The following is a 15,355-nucleotide window of genomic DNA, read 5'->3' as shown; positions in this document are numbered from 1 at the left end:
AAATCCACATAAATCATCATCAATTCTCTATATGAACAACAGGGTCCAAAAACAAGAGATAGAAAGGAAAATTACATTTTTAGTCATTGTAGACATTAAATACTAGGGAATCAACTTCCCAAGGCAAACCTAGAAAAAATATAAACACAATTACAAAACATTTCTCTACTAAATAAAATCAGATGCAAATATTTGGAAAAAATGTCAATTGCTCATGGTTAGGTAGAGCTAATATAATCAAAAGGGCAATTCTGACCCAATTAAATCAAACCAACCAATAACATTTTACTGAGCTAGAAAAAACTGTAACAAAATTCATCTGGAGCAACAAAAGCTCAAGAGTAGCAAAGGAACTGATGAAACAAAAATGTAAAGGAAGGTGGCCTAGCTCTACCTGATCTAAAATTATACTATAAACCACTGTTTAAGAAAGAGAATAATGGATCAGTGTATTAGGATAGGTTCCAAAGAAATAGCAGTAACTGACCACAGTAATCTATTGTTTGACAAACTCAAGCTTTAGCTTCTGGGATAAGGACTCATTATCTGACAAAAATTGTTGGGAAAACTGGAAAAAAAATATGCCAAAAACTAGGCAGAGTCTCACATCTCACATCCTATACCAAAATAATGTCAAAATAGAAGCAGGATTTAGACATAAAGGGCAACACTATAAATTAAAAGTCTAAGAAATACTCTCTCTACCACATCTATGGACAGAGGATAAATTTATGGTGAAACAAAAAATAAAGTACATTATAAATTGCAAAATTTATGATTTGGGCTCTATGAATGTTGCCAAAATTAGGAGAGCAGAAAACTGGGAAACAATCTTCACAAGTAGTAGTTCTGATAAAAGACTCATTCCTAAAATATATAGAGAGTTGCATTAAATTTATATAATCACAAGTTATTTCACAATTGATAAATGGTCAAATGATATGAACAGACAGTTTTCAAATGAAGAAATTAATGCAACATAAATATATATATATATATATATATTTATATATATTCATTAATTCACATCTACTAGATTGGCCAAGATAAGAAAAAGGGAAAATGATCAATGTTGGAGAGATTGTGGGAGGATTGGAACATTGATGCATTGCTAGTAAGGTTGTGAACTGATCCTATAATTCTGGGTAGCAATATGAAATTGTACCTAAATAGCAATAAAACTGATCATACTTTTGACCCAGCAATTTCAATTTTAAGTCTATATCCTCAAGAAATCATTAAAAATGAAATGAGAAAGGAATGTCCCTCATTTGGGGAATGGTTGAAGAAGTCATGACATATAAATATTATGGAATCCTATTGTTCTATAAGAAATCATAAATGGTCAGGTCCCAGAGAAGCCTGGAATGAATTACAGGATGTGATGGTAGGTGAAGTGAGCAGAAACATTCTAACATTAATAAGAACATTGTGAGTTGATCAACTTGATGGATGCAATTCCTCTCTACAGTTCAGAGAGCTGGGACAACACTTTAAGGTTGACTGAGGACAATGCTATTTCACCATTCAGAGTTAGAAAAATGAAATAAAACAAGACAACAAACCAAAAGAAAAAGCCTTCAGAATATGATAGCACTGAATTCACTTTTTGAAAAATATCTCTCATATAATTTTTCCCCTTAATCCTAATTCCTCATACCAAAAGTGAGTAACCTGTAAACATGTTTAAAAAAAATGTGTATGTACAATATTAATCTGACTGCCACTGAGTGTAGGGGGGAGGAAGGGAGGGTGAAAGAAAATTCTATAATTCAAAAAATCTATGCATATGGGTGAATATTGAAAATTTTTCATAATATATATTTGGAAAATAAAATTTCAATTAAAAAATTTTAATGCACCCTTTTTAGATAGTGAAGCAACAAAAATTGCATGTAATAAAAGTTTTGGAAACTATATGCTTAATTTTATAGAATAAGTGAATTAAAGAAGAAATCATAGAAATAATCAACAATTTCTTTGAAGACAATGTCAATGATGAGACATCACACCAAATCTGTGGGTTGTAGGAAAAGTTATTATTACATGAAATTTTACATCTCTAAATGCTCTCATGAATAAAATAGAGAAACAGGAGAACACTGAATTGGACTCACAGAAAATCTAGAAGAACAAATAAAATATCTCTAATTAAATACTAAATTAGAAATTCTGAAAATCAAAGGAGAAATTGATAAAATTGAAAGTAAGAAATCTGTTGAAGAGTTGGCTTTATGGAAAAAATAAAATACAAAAGTCTTTGATTAATAAATAGGAAGTAAACCAAAATGACAGTGTCTAAAATGAAAAAAGGCAAAATCATTACCAATGAGGAGGATTCTAAAGTAATAATTCAGAGCTATTTTGCAGAATTGTATGCCAACAAATCTCATATAATTGAAAAGGATGAATATAAATGACTTTAATTAGCTGAAGAGTTAATGGACTTAAGCAACTCCAAAGGAGTTAAGCAACTCCATTTCAGAAAAATAAATTGAACAACTCATCAGTGAAATTCTTAAGAAAAGAATTTTCAGGGACAGATGAATTTTTTTTTTTTAGGTTTTTGCAAGGCAAATGGGGTTAAGTGGCTTGCCCAAGGCCACACAGCTAGGTAATTATTGAGTGTCTGAGACCAGATTTGAACCCAGGTACTCCTGACTCCAGAGCCGATGCTTTATCCACTGCGCCACCTAGCCGCCCCACTGTGCCACCTAGCCACCCCAAGGGACAGATGAATTTAAAAAGACTTCTACTAAACATTTAAAAACAACTAATTATTATTTTATATAAACTATTTGAAGAAAAATAGATGGGAAAAATGTTCTGCCCAATTCTTTTATGAAACCAACCTGGTATTGTTACCTAAAGCAGGAAGCAAAACAGGGCAAATAACAGAAGAAGAAAATTATAGATCAATCTCCTTATTAAATATGGAAGTAAAAACTTTCAGTTTTAACAGAGATATTAAAGGAAGGTATCATGGTTAAGTATTAGGATCAATCAGCCTAATTGATCATATCAATAATAAAATTAGTAGAAATCATGTGATTATCTCAATTGATGTTGGATCAACTCTGACAAAATATAGCACCAGTTTCTATTAAAAACAAGAGAGATCATAAGAATGAAGAGAGTTTTCCTTAAAATAATAAACTTCATCAAGTTGTCTAAAACCATCAGCAAGTAACATGAAATGTGCATTCCTATTAAGATCAGGGTAAAACAAGGTTGCCTATTATCACCACTAGTATTAATTATTGTATTAAAAATATTAGCTTTAGGGGTGGCTAGGTGGCTAAGTGGATAGAGCACTAGCCCTGGAGTCAGGAGTACCTGAGTTCAAATATGACCTCAGACACTTAATAATTACCTAACTGTGTGGCCTTGGGCAAGCCACTTAACCCCATTTGCCTTGCAAAATCCTAAAAACAAATTGCTTTAGCAAGAAGAAAAGAAAAAAAATGAAAGAATTAGAGTAGGCAATGAAGAAACATAATTCATTCTTTTCAGGTGATATAATGACACCTAAATAACTCTAGAAAGTAAACTAAAATGACTTTTGGCAAAGTAGCAGGGTATATAATAAACCCAGAGAAATCATTAGCATTTCTAAATATGAGCAGCAAAGTCCAATAGCAGGAGATAGAAAGAGAGATTTCATTTAAAACAAACCTAAACAGCATAAAAATTTGGCAACCTCTCTCCCAAGCCAAACCCAGTAACTATAAGAACACAATTTCAAAACTCTTCATAAAAATAAAGTCATATCTAAATAGTTGGGTAAAGGGCAATTGCTCATGGGTAGGCTGAGCTAATCTAAAAGAAATGCCAATCCTACAAAAATCAAATTACTTATTCAGTTCCATAAAAATACAACTGCCAAAATATATTTTATAAGACAAGAAAAATAGGAATAAAAATCATATGGAGGAACAATAAATGAAGAATATCAAGGGGAATTAATCAGAAAAATGATTCTATTAGTCTTCAAAAATGATAAAAAAAAAAACTAAGGACCTCTCGTTGAAGTACCATGCCTCTAATCCTGTGCCACTTTTGTTTTCTTTTCATGTTTGTGCATTATTCTCTCCAGGTAGATTATAAATTCTTTGCAATCAAGTTTTCTGTTTTTAGAGATAATTTATTTTTGTAAGGCTTCCCACATATTAATACATTTTCCATTTCTATTTCTGCAGAGTACCTCAAGTCTAAGTAATCAATAATCAATACTATTTTTGAAATTTTTTTTCTCAAGCAGCATATCTGGTTTACTTAAGACTGAAAAGGAGATGTTACATCACACAACCCTTATGATTGGAGTGCCTGACATTTTCCTTGGTTTGTGATTTAATTAACCTCACAGCCATCTGGAATGAGCATTTCTCAGCTGTCATATCCTCAAACTATCAGCATCGAGTTTGGTGAGGCCCTATTTCTTGGAGAATTGCTTCTGGTGGTCAGAAAACTTGTACTTGGGGCAGCTAAGTGGCACAGTGAATGGAATACTCACCTTGGTGTCAGGAGGACCATTTCTGGCCTGAGACACTTAATAATTACCTAACTGTGCGATCTTGAGCAAGTCACTTAACCCCATTCATTACCTTGCAAAAAAAAGAAAAGAAAACTTGACTTTGACTCTATTTACAATCTCAATTACATGCTCTTTATTTTGTAACTTGGTTTGAATTGACATGTTAATTTGACCAAAATGTACATAAATTACAGTATCCTGTAGTTTTCCAAAGGGACCCCACATACAAGTGTGGAACCTCTGAATTCTGTGAGGTATATGCTTTTTTATTCTTAACTAAGTTGCCCTAGCGATTTCAAAAGTGTCTCTCTGCTATCTCAGAATATCCTGTATGAAATAGAAAGTACATACACAACCAAGGATACTGTCTGCAACTATTCCACCCCAGCCCCATACTGAGATAATTGGTTTGGTCTGATTTTTTGTCTTGTAAAACAACAGACTGGAGCAGTAGGTTTGAATATTATAGTGAGAAAGTTGAAAATGAACTTTAGGGTTACAGATAGAGTCCTTGGAATCTCTAAGTGCCTGGGTAGTATATCTCAATAGTGATTCGATCATCATTTTGAAGAGTTGTGCTCCTAGAAATCAGAGATTTCATTGAACCCTCTGTGAATGTGGAAAAGGTATATCCATTCTTGGGGATACAGTACCATCACTTTTTAGATAAGACTCTTGAAAAAGTTGACCTCCAAGGTCCTATTCCACCCCTAACATTCCAAGATCCTAGTTGTTTTCTCCTGCTTTTTTTTTTTATTTCTGTCTCCCTTTGGTCAGGTAATTTCATCACTTGTTAGCACATTTACCAAAATATAAAGGAGAGAAAAAAATAGAACTGAAAACGAGTCAGCATTATATATTATTAACAATTTTTATAAATTTTGCCGAGGATGATATTAAACCTAAGGGGTAAAAATGAGATCAGCTCTCATTTTCCTCATGCTATTTCATTCTCTGTTTATATAAAATCAATATTTTTAGTTTTTTGAAATAGGTGTCAATTTGCTCATAATACTGAGGGATAATTTTCTCATGAAACTAAGGTAAGTTCCTTTCTGTTGCCTAATTGTGGATATACTTTGCAAGGACTATCCCAGTAAGCAGTTAGAATTGCCATATAATCACAAAAATAAATAATAAAAATCAATGCAATACTTGCAAGTTTTTTTATAGAGAGAAAAATAATCTGAGTAGTTTGAGACTGCTTTTGAGGGATTGTTTGGTTAATGTATTTCTTATTCAGTATCTTTAGGAAGTGTGAATGCTTTTGTAAAAGTAGATTCCTTTTAGACTATAGGAATCTATATTGTATTTCTTTTTTTCTGCATCATTAAGCCCCCAAATACTCTCTAGTTCCTAATGATATTAAAGTATCAAGGTCTTTGCAAGATCTCTAAAAGGATCTTACTAACAGGGGTATGTCAGAATTCACTAGACTCCTGGGCAACTATAATGTATTGTTTGTATTCTGTGTTATAAAGCCCACTAAGGACAAGTTCTCTGCTGCCGGAGAAATGATGAATCTCACAATTTACAGGGTACAGACGTGACATCCATAGGCCTAATGACTTACACAGCATTATCGTTCAGGTTTTTTTCCACTATCATCCGGCCAAGGGATGTTATTTTCATACTAGGTGTAACTCTGTAATGATTCATTTTATTGGCTTTGGTCAAATCTGGGACTTGTCAGGTACAAAAGGGCTAACTGCTTGCTATGTCTCACCATATTGGGAGCCATAAAAGCAAAGTGAAACTAGGCCAAACAGAAATGCTGAATAGATGTCTGTAGAGAAAGAAGGAAAAACATCTCTTCTTGTGATAATCGGATTATGGAACACATGTTTGTTGGGTGGCACATCCTAAAACTATGGGATTTGAAATATGTTAAAGGGGCAACACAAAAAATTAAGAAAACAAATTAGATTTAGGGAATAAGCTTATTTGTGCAGCCATGTTGTTTGCATAACATTTAATTATATTAGCATAGCATTTGAATTTAATGCTTTCCCTATATTTCTTTTTTTTTTAAATCTCTTCTTTTCTTTTTAATTTTTATTTATTTATTTAAGGCAATGAGGTTAAGTGACTTGCCCAAGGTCACACAGCCAGGCCTGAGCCTAGTGTCTGAGCCTGGATTTGAACTCAGGTCCTCCTTACTCCAGGACTGGTACTCTATCCACTGCACCACCTAGATGCCCCCCCCATATTTCTATATAATATAATTATCTGCTACTAAATCATTGAGAATTTATTAAGCCTTGAGACACCTAAGTGACAAAGTACAAAGAACACCGGCCCTGGAATCAGGAGGACCTGAGTTCAAATCCAACCTCAGGCACTTAATAATTATCTAACTGTATGACCTTGGACAAGTCACTTAACCCCATTGTCTTATGAAAACTAAAAAAGAGAGAATTTATTAAACCTTAATTTTATATATGTCCTGGGACTCCCATAATACAAATACAAAGAGAGGGGATACTTCTATACACAAAGAACTTAACTTTCTATGGGAAAATCAAAAGGTACATATATAAGCTTTTGCTGAGTCATTTAAGTCAAATCCAAATTTTGTGACCCCTATTTGGGGATTTCCTTGGAAAAGGCATCTATCTATCTATCTATCTACAAATAGATAGATAGATATAGTTTATACGCAGAATAGATATAAACATATGCATCAAAATTGTTAAATGTAAGGTAGATTGGAATGATGACACTAACAGTGAGGGGGAATCAGGAAAAAATTCATGTAAAAAGTAACCATTGAGATGTGTCTTGAACCAATAGGGCTATTCCATGAGAAACCTGAAGAGAAAGAAAGAATAGAAAGCATAGAGGATACATGATGAAATGTCTTATATGAAGAAAAAGAAAGGGTCAGTTTGCCCAGATCTCAAGAATCTGAAAGTGTTAAGTGCAATGAAATTGAAAAGCTATTTGTGGCTAGATTTTGAGAGAATTTATAAACTAAACAAAAAGATTATATTTGATTCTTGGGGCAAAAAAGAAATGTTTTGATTGATTGAATAGAAGGATTTGATTGAATAGGAGAATAAATCAGTTTCTAAGGATAATAACTTTGAAAGTAGTTAGGATAGACTAGAGTAGGACAGGGCCATCAACTAAATGTATGTTGTATTAAGAGGCAAGATGTAATAAATGTCTGAACTACAGTGGGAGCTGTTAGATTAGAGATAAAATAGATGCTGGATGAGGCAAGGGATATCTATAGTGAGAATTTCTCACTTTAATGGGAATAATGTATCCTTACTTAACTATGAAAAGTTCAAGCATATTCTAAATTCTTTCTTTTTTGGTAAATAGAAATAGACAATGTTTAAGGTCCCTTCAGATTAGAAATCCTTAGTTTTGGACTGGTGAAATTTTGGGTTCAATATTTTGATAACTGTATTACAGTATAAATATTTTTCTTAATTGTTCTATGTATTTTATCCTTTACTCTTAAAACATTCTGAGAAGGGTTAATAAACACTATTAGATTGCTAAAATGGTCCATGATGTAAAAATTAAGACTGTAGTCCAAATCTGTGTAACTGTTTGTAGTACTTACCTACCAGAACTATTATTAATTTTTTTTAGGTTTTTGCAAGGCAATGAGGTTAAGGGACTAGCCCAAGGTCACACAATTAGGTAATTAAGTGTCTGAGGTTGGATTTGAACTTAGGTCTTCCTGACTACAGGGCTGTTGCTCTATTCACTGTGCCACCTAGCTGCTCCCCCACCAGAATTATTTTGAGAAAACACTTTGTAAGTTGTAAAGAAGTATAGAAGTTTGGTACAACAAACGGATATTATTATTGCTATTTTTACTATCCCATATATAACGTAGCCTGAAAAAACAAGTTCTGTCTCCATTTTGATTTTGATATAAAAAATTCTGTAAACTGCTAATATACTCCAGTTTCTTCCATTTCATGTGCCACAGAAATGGGCTAATATGCTCTCATAGGCAGCATTATTTTATCCCAAAGGAAAAATGCCTAGTTCTAACAAGATCCTTCAGTGTTTTCCTTTACCTTTTAGCCTAGTGCTCCTTTGAAAAGAGTCAGCATTTGACATGGGCAATCAACCTTTTCCTAAAAGGAAATTAGAATAAACATGAAACTATTCTAAAAGTCTTATTTTTGTGAATCATTATACCCAATAGCAATTCTTAGATTTATCAATCTTATTTTCTTAGAATTGAATATTTTTTTAATTCAGTTTTTCCAAACATGAAATATCTCCTAGAGATGAATGAATTATGCTTAAATATATAACATATATTTGTTATATATATATATATATATATATATATATATAATACAATTACCATATTTCCTCATGTATAAGACATTCCCATGATTAAGACACACCTTAATTTTGGGGGCCCAAAATTTGAAAAAAATATATTGCAAAAAATTATCAAAATCAAGTTTTATTCATAAAATTCATGCAATTCCTCATCACTGCCAAAACTCCTATCATTAGCTTGTCCTCATCTGTGTTTGATGACAAATCACAGTCTTTGGAGAGACTCTGACTGCTCTACTGCCTATGCTCTGGTCTGTGGGTGACTACAAGCACTCCCTGGGCAAGTCCAGTACATGGACACATGCTTAGTCCATTCTTTTTCATGAGACTGAAGCGCCAATTATGTCCTCCTTTGAAATCAGTAATCTTTGTGGACACAGGAATTCCACCTGCCCTTTGCTCTTTAATGCATCTTTTCAATTCTCTCTCTCTAACTCAGGTCATTTGCTTGACTTGTCTGTCATGGCCTTCTGCATTTTCAGGAGGATTTCTTCTTCCTGTAGTCAGTCTCAGATAGTTTTCTCAGTTGGAGGAGAACTAAACTTAGGTTCAGCAGGACAATTTCCATTCACTTTTGCAAACTGGGTCACTTTGAACTTGAATTCAGCACTGTAGGAATAGCTTTTCTAAGCCCTTTCTGGCAGAACATGGCAAAATGTAACCCAATAGACTAGTAACAACTGTAAAACAATAAGTTCAAAGACAGCAAGCTGGAAAAAATGGGAAATGCAAGTAAAACAATCTAAAATCATTGTTTAACATGCTTCCAGCTTTTAGACCCCAAATTTTTTGACAAATGGTGCATCATATACATGGTGCATATGATACAATTACATATAATTGAACTAACATACATAATTTATATTTACTGCTTATTTTTTTCTTCTTGTAACCATAAATTCTTTATAGGTTACTAGACTAGCTGATATAAAAGGATAGTAAAAACCCCACGAAAGACATTCATCCATGAGATTAACTGAACTTCTTGTTACTAGCACTTTTATTAGCACAACCAACCAAACCCAACAAGCCCAAGATGCTTTTGATGTCTGTCTCTAAGTACTGTATCCTTCCATATATATGAAATAGATCATTCTTTTCAAATTATCAGAGATTCCTTTTTTTAGTTTAAAATGCATGATACTCAATACAATGAGATTGGGTTAGAGTTTATGTGAAGCTGCATTGCTACAACAAAAAAAAACAGTAGTTGCAGAAAAGGATAAAATCCTACATGTTTTGAAATAGTTTTAAAGAATAATTGGGCATAATTCCTGAGCAGTTCTAACATCATTACTAATGTTCCTCTTTTAAAATGCAATACTAAAATTATCCTGCAGCATTAGTAATCTAAATCATGAAGTTTCTTGTTTAAAAATATGTCTTCCATCTGTTTTAAAATTATTACTTTTAAAAATACAGTACTTTTACTCTCTCTCTGGGTATCTATCTATCTATCTATCTATCTATCTATCTAATCTTCTAACATCATTTTCTGGTGTGTTTATTGTATGGAAATCAAAATAACTCCAAGCCTCCTACTATATTTGTGTGGGGGATACTGCATTTTTGTTCAAGTTTCTGAGTAATTCATCTTAAATAAATAAATCACTTCAAATTACTCCTCGTTTTCATCTGCATGTAAATTTAATGTACATTTAAATTTACAACATCAATGATAGATGCATACAAGTAAACTCAGCTGAATATCATTTTTTAAATATTCTTTATCCATCTCCGAAGAGCAAACTTCAAACAAAACTATTCTTGCATTGTCTTAGGCTTGTGAAAGAAATGGAACTCTCTGAATGGAAGATGCCATTTGTATTATTCTACTTGAGACACCAGATGGCACTCCTACATTTTTAATCAATTTGTATCATTTTTTTACCTTCTCTCACTCCCCCCCCCCTTTTTATGAAAATTTTGCTTAAGGGGTCACATTTCATCTATATCTCCAATCATATAAAATAAAATTGGAAGCTTACATATATTGATTAAAACTCAGACCCCATTTTCACATTTCTGTTCACCTCATTGGATAATGCTACTTACCTGTTTGTAGAGAACGATTCTAATAGTTTCCCTTTTTTTAGGTATCAGAGTAATACTAAGTCTGTACAATCACTATACTATTCATTGAATTTGAAAATGTTATGACTTTTTGGTGAGTGATATAGGGCAAGATTTCATCAGTACTTTCCATTAATATTCTGCACAGTGAATAGATTACCCATCATTCCTGAGATTATACCTATCTGCAGATGAATTTGATGGGTAATCAAAGCTTGGTTATATGAAATGAATCCTTATTTATGCTCTAGCCTCAGATTTCTAGGTTAGTAAAACTGTGTTCTCTTCTAAACTATAATATATATAATATATATATATATATATATATATATATATATATATATAGGCATAAAAATAGGATTTATATCATTAGTCTCACCATGATTGACACTTGATATTCTTTTTTATCATTTTCTTTTTGACATAAATTCTTTCTTTTATTTTATTTATAAAAAATTTTTCACCCATATGCACATGTATATTTTTTAGTCTCAAAATTTCCTTCCACCCTCCCTTCCCACCCCCTTCCCCTCAGCACCAGCATTGTATATTCATATTTTTGATAAACATGTTTACAGATTATACATTTTGGGTATGAGGAATTCAGATTAAGGGAAAGAGATACATAAAAGATAATTTTTATAAGTTTTCATCCTGAATAATTGTTTTGTTTTGTTTTGGTTTGTTTTTCTTCCTCTGGATTGGGATAAGATTGTCCATAATTGGTCTAGTACAGTTGTCTTAGCTCTCTGAACTGCTGAGAGGAGCTACTTCCATCAATGTTGTTCATTTCACAATGTTGTTGTTGATGTGCACATTGTTCTCTTGGTTCTGCTCCATTTGCTCAGCATCAGATAATACAAGTCATTCCATGCTTCTCTAGAGTCCAACCAATCTTATCGAACATTAATATTCCATAGTATTCATGTACCATAAATGTATTTAGCCATTCCCCAATTGATGGGCAACACCTCAATTTTCAATTCTTTTCCACTAAAAAAGAGCTGCTATAAATATTTTGAAACATATGGTACATTTCCCATTTTTTGTTTCTTATGAATATAGACCAGAATTGGAATTGCTGATTCAGAAACTATGAAAATTTTTGTTGTTCATTGAGGATAGTTCCATACTCCTCTCCAGAGTGACCAGATCCTTTCACAATTCCAGCAAGCAATGCATCAACGTTCCAATCCTCCCACAACCTCTCCAACATTAATCATTTTTCCTTTTTCTTATCTCAGTCAATTTGATAATTGTGAGGTGATACCACAATGCTGTTTTAATTTGCATTTCTCTAATGAATAAAGATGTGGAAAATTTTTTCATATGATTATATATAGTTTCATTTGAAAACTGTCTATTGATATCTGTAGACCATTCATCAATTGGGGATTGACATAAATTCTTTAGTAAAGTTCTTATTTTTCCTTTTAATAGAAAGGTTTGTATTTGTCTGCATGTGTGTTTAAAAAAAAGCTTGCATCATATATTGATATAAATATAAATGAAATGTTTTAATAGCCTCTTCAAACCCTACCAGAAAATCTATTGCTTTTGTGTATGAGCTTTATTTTGCCAAGAGTTTGACTTAATTATATTTAAAGAAAATTTTTTTCACATGGAGTATGTAACCACAACCTCAAAACTCAAACTTCAAAAAATTATTTCATCTATTAACAAATCAGATTGTTGATGCTTGATTTAGTGAGCACCATCCCAAATATTTTTTTCAATTAGATGTCCCCAATTTTCCCTATTAATAGCTGAGAGGGCTAATGACCTATGATACATTGATTAACTTTGATAAACTAATAGAAACAATTTAAAAATTAGGAGTAATATGCCTTGAATGAAAAAGAGTGGTATAATTTTGAATAACTGAAACTTAGAAAGAGTTCTTGGGAATTTTAAAGCTATTTCAATTGAGTACATTATCTAATATTTCCTTGAGATTTATATAGTTATGTTTTGTAAAATTATTGAAGTATACCACTAAAAATCATAGGATATGAATTCTCCCTCTGTCCCCTGCTCTCTCTCTCTCTTTGTCTCTCTGTTTTACTTTCTCTCAGAAGTATCATATTTCTTTTATTGTAAAGTACTTTTTTTATTAAAGAAAGATTTTATTTGAGTTTTACAATTTTCCCATATTTTTGCTTCCCTTCCCCCATATCCCACAGTAGTCAGTCTGTTTGTCTTTCCATTGTTTCCATGATATACATTGATCTAAGTTGAATGTGATGAGAGAGAAATCACATTCTTTTTTTATTTTTTTGTTTTTATTTTTTTTCTATTTTTCATATATTTTATTCCACCACATTTTAATGGAATGTGTTTCTATCAGGCAGAAAACAAAAAGCTTAAAAAAGAACTAGAGAACTTGGATCCCTCATTTTTTGAAGAAATTGAAGATCTGAAGTACAATTACAAGGAAGAAGTTAAAAAAATATCATTTTAGAAGAGAAGTTGAAACAACTTTGTGAACAGTTCCATCTTGAACCAGAGAGTTCTGGATAGTTGGAAGCTGAAATGGATAGCACTGATAACATACCAATCTACTAAGGGTTATTTCCAACCCCAACTTTAGGCAACTATTTTCTGTTTTATAGAAGTTGTAAATAGTAATCAAATGACACCTTTTGAACTAAAGAGTTTACTTATTTTCTTAAATAATTCCAAGCAGTGGATTAAATAGTGTATTTATGTCAAATAATATTTAACTTCTTAGGTAGAAGTTGTCAGTTCCTTATCTTATTTTTATGATGAGTTTCCAAAGCCATCATAATGTTCTTAATTAAAATTATTATACATTAAATGTTGAACTGAGCCCTATTAAGGAAGTTCAACAAAAAATTTGTAGTGCTGCTTACATAAGTTAACTTTTCTACTTGATTTCCCAAAAAGGTCACGAAGATATCCAACAATATTTATGGCCTAACTATGCAAATAAATGATGTAAAAATTGTTGGTCTAATGTAGTCTTTTTTTTTTAAAAGGAAAAATATAAACTGTTGTCCTTATAATCCCTTAATATACATTTGCAGCAGTTAGTTTTTTTAATAGATAATTTCTTCTGTGTCACAAGCCTTAGAATTTATACTTCAAGTCTGGAAGTTAAGAACTGGTCATATTTCACTTGAACACTAGGGCAAGTAATTCCGTTGTGTCAAACACTTTCTTGAGATATTTCACTTTTCAGACGGGAGAAAGACCCAATAATCAAAAGTAATAAAAATAATATATCTGATTTTCAATTGCATTTTCACTCCAAAGTCATGCATCCAGTTTTATATCTTTGAGTTTGCCAAATTTTTGATTATCTAGCTTTGAAAAATGACTAAACAAACCTTGGGAGTCAAAAGCACAGTCAAATTTGGTCCGGTTCATATTCATAACAACTGGTCGAGAATTCATGTAAGTATCTGGAATGGGCCACTGTAAACCAAGATAATGACGATGAACCTTTATCAAACAGCCATCATTGCAGTGCCAAACTATTCCTTCAATTTTTCCTTCTCTGCAACCCTCAAACCAAGACAAAAGGTCATTATGCTTCACTGTGGGTTGGTTTTTTATTTGAAATGCTCCATGTGGTACAAGAAGATGTATTGGATGCTTTTTGCTTCCTTAATCCTTAAGGATTTCCATTAATGTTTGTTCCTATAAGCTCCAGTGTTTGTTCCATGAGATCAGACAACGGCACTGCACTGATTTCCAGAAGTCCAGGGTCCTCAGGGTGGTGCTTCAACACTAAAGCAAGGGCAAACTCATAACTGACCACTGAGGAATGCCAACAATATTGTTTGTTATTTTTTTCCACCGGCACCCAACCTGGGATATGTCCATTCTCATCAGGCACTGGATTTCCATTTAACTGTTCTATATCCTTTGCTGGAGTCCAAAACTCTGGAACAGATTTGAAATCTTCTGCAACATTCCAAATAAACTCTTTTGAGTCTTCCTTTGAATACAGGAATCTTTTAAACCTCTTCTCTGCTTTCTTGTTTGGTTTTCTATCTAATCGAGCCCAAAGGTATGGCTGACCTGGTGCTCCCTCTTGCCCCACAGCTCGTCCTTCCCCTCCGTCACGAACACGCAGGGCACCTTCTTCTGCACCGAGCTCAGGCGCCGCATCGCGGGCATCAGCGGCCCGCCCCGCCGCGGCCGCCGCCGCCGCCCCGCGAGCCCCCTGTTGACACGGCGGCGGGTGCCAGCCCGCGCGGAGGCGCCCCGAGCCCCACAACCACAAGCCGCGGCTCCAGGAAAGGGAAGAAATCACATTCTTAAGGAAGAAAAATAAAGTATAAGAGAAAGCAAAATTACATAGTAAGAAAACATTTTTTCTTAATTAAAGACAATAGTCTTTTGTCTTTGTTCAAACTCCACAATTCTTTCTCTGAACACAAATGGTATTCTCCCTCTCAG

General features: G+C 33.1%; 1 non-coding gene and 1 pseudogene across 1 annotated transcript; both read right to left on the bottom strand.

Moving 5' to 3' along the window:
* Positions 1-4,833: 4,833 nt before the first annotated feature.
* Positions 4,834-4,967, bottom strand: LOC141496714 (small nucleolar RNA SNORA70). The gene has a single exon (XR_012471117.1). It is a non-coding gene; the product is annotated as a small nucleolar RNA SNORA70 (small nucleolar RNA).
* A 9,236-nt stretch (positions 4,968-14,203) lies between these two features.
* Positions 14,204-15,064, bottom strand: LOC141494858 (RNA ligase 1 pseudogene; annotated as a pseudogene).
* Positions 15,065-15,355: the final 291 nt, after the last annotated feature.

The sequence above is a fragment of the Macrotis lagotis genome, chromosome 8 (assembly GCF_037893015.1).
Source record: "Macrotis lagotis isolate mMagLag1 chromosome 8, bilby.v1.9.chrom.fasta, whole genome shotgun sequence".
In the NCBI taxonomy this organism is placed as follows: domain Eukaryota; kingdom Metazoa; phylum Chordata; class Mammalia; order Peramelemorphia; family Peramelidae; genus Macrotis; species Macrotis lagotis.
This window is presented reverse-complemented; position numbering and strand designations above follow the sequence as displayed.